Below are 2,697 nucleotides of genomic sequence, written 5' to 3'. Positions count from 1 at the left end.
CGTAAAAAAATGTTTGTGGGCGGAAAAAATGTGTAGACCAGGCTGTCCTCGAACTCAGATTCACCTGCCTCTGCCTCTTCAGCATATCCTACCGGCCTGCGCCACCAGAACCGGCGAGAGCAAATGCTGCTATTTTTATAATTGAACCGTGTTCCTGTGTGTGACGTAGGTTGCCTGGGTACTTTCGCTTTCCAAGACCTTCAACCAACGAACTCATCGCCCCCTGCTGTCTTTCTATAGAAATACACTACAAACACAACACACAGCTGCCACCACAACAAAACCTCTCAGGCTCAGACCACACATAACAGCGCTCACACTAAGGGGAAAACATGTACACTTACAACACTTTACTCACACCTCTCAACAACAAATTAGCACAACACCTCATCACAACACTACCGCTGCCAACATTAGATCAGGACTCACACAGGGAACAAAACTCAACAGGAACAACAAACATGCCTGCACACCACTGGAGCTCGCCCAACAGCCTCCTTCACATCTACACACCTCCGGCCACGAGGACCGAGCTCAGGACAACCAGCCACACCCGGATTTACACCTCCTTGCCAGGGAAGGTGCAACATGGTAACGAATGGTACAATTTTCTCTTCTTTAACATAAAGGAGAAACACGGTGGACAAAACGCAACTCTCAGACAGTTTCACCAATACAAGGTCGTTGTCTTCCTTTCTTTTCCTGTTGCTGAGATAGAAGACCTTCTGGAGGAAGGCGATTTAAGGAGGGAGAGGGGGAATTTTAGCTCACAGGTCAAGCTGCAGCCTGTCAGTGCACAGAGGTCCAAGCAGCAGAAGCTGGAGCAGCTGGCCACGTGCAATCCACCACAGCGAAGAAGGGTCAGTGACTCGTGTCCAGCTCGCTGTCTCCATTTATACGTTTGAGAGTCCATAAGGAAAGGTGCAGTCCTCAGTTAAGATGGCTCCTTCCCATTCTGAGACTCGGTTACTCTAAGTATGCCCAGAGGCATGTCTCAGGGGTGACTCTATAGAGGCTGCCAAGTGGGCAATTAACACTTTTCATCACAGCTTTGTTCCTTAAAAGATTCAAAAAGTTATATTGAGCGTAAATTCTGAAATATTAACACTGCGTTGTCCTGGATTCTGAAATGCTGAGTGCAAGTATTAAAACACTAATACTAGTCAAAAATAGATTCCGATGTTAGCTTCTTGTTGGTTTTTCCTCTGCAATGTGTTAATCAGATTTCACATGATTATCTGGAAGAGGTTTAAAGCAGAAAGTATTTCTTTGGGCTCCATTTCAGAAGTGTTAGTATGGGTATATTATTTCTCGGCCCATGGAGATGCAGAACTCAATGGCAGGGAACATGTGACAGAGCAAAGCTGCCCTGAGACAGGGGGATTGAGAGACCACAGAGGCACCAAAAGTGAGATAGACATGTCTCCTGTATCCTCCAACAGGTAGGCCTCATCTCAGAAAGTTACCTCACCCCACAATAAGGCTGTAAATTAGGAAGTCATGTGTGGATCAAGCCATTGGCGGAGGCTGAGCCCTCTTGATCCAGTCCCCTCTCTCAGCATCCATCCTATGCAGAGTAAGCATCCCACACTCAGCGTCTGCAGGGCCTTTGACATCTGAACATAACAGAGGCCACCTAGGACTATGGCTATATGACTATGAAGTCAGGCGTGGCCATGTGACCACTGTTGTCAACTCAATTAGTAAGAGTATCTCAGCGCTGGACATTTTAAGAACCAAGATGTGATTTCCCTTATTCTCGTTATGACAGCAGACGACATTTTCAAAGCTACCATGTGCCTGTGGATCCTGGAATGATCCACATATGTGTGTGTGTGTGTGTGTGTGTGTGTGTGTGTACAAGCATGCATGTTCTCTGTGTCAGCCTCAGAACCTCACTTCACAGGCAAGCACCCCAGCACCCGAGAAACACCTTGAGGTGCTCCATCTGTCTTAGGTCAGCCATGTTTCCCACCTCTGTCTGAAATGACTCCAGTCCTGCAGCGTTCCTTGACTGAAGTCTTGAAAGAAACTAGGGTGACAGTAGTCAGCTCAGCTACCCCATACTTATAAAATAATGGTTGTTATAATGAATCACTAAATTTTGGAGTAACTCTTCAACTTCAGTAAAACCAACTATAAGCATCAGGAAGGAACCATACAAGGAGAAATGTGGAATGTGGTTATGAAATGGGTATTTCCACCTCAATTGTAGGGATCAAACCAAAAATTTATAACATCTTTGGTAGCTAAGCTACCTCCTAACTGTGTTTTTTTGTTTGTTTGATTGATTGATTTGTTTTGTTTTTGTACTGAATACAGTACTTGTTTGGGTTTCCCCCACACACACTTTGAAATCATAATCTGTAGGAATCAATTTTTTATAATTGTAATGAAGTAACTGAAGCCAGGTAATGTAAATAAAGAAAACTGATCTGATTGTCACCATTTTCAACTTATAATAATAATTGATTTTACTTATTTATAGACAGGATTACTCTGAGTAACAGCTCTGGCTGTCCTGGAGCTCACTTTGTAGGCCAAGCTGGCCTCTAACTCACAGAGATCTGGCTGCCTCTGCCTCCTGAGTGCTGGGATTAAAGGCGTGCTCCACCATCACCCAGCAATGATGCATTAATTGTACAAAATAACAAGTTCTTTGTGATATGGTCATGCATGCATACAATAATTTTTTGG

This window comes from Apodemus sylvaticus, chromosome 2 (assembly GCF_947179515.1).
Source record: "Apodemus sylvaticus chromosome 2, mApoSyl1.1, whole genome shotgun sequence".
Taxonomy (NCBI): domain Eukaryota; kingdom Metazoa; phylum Chordata; class Mammalia; order Rodentia; family Muridae; genus Apodemus; species Apodemus sylvaticus.
Note: the sequence above shows the minus strand (reverse complement) of the source record.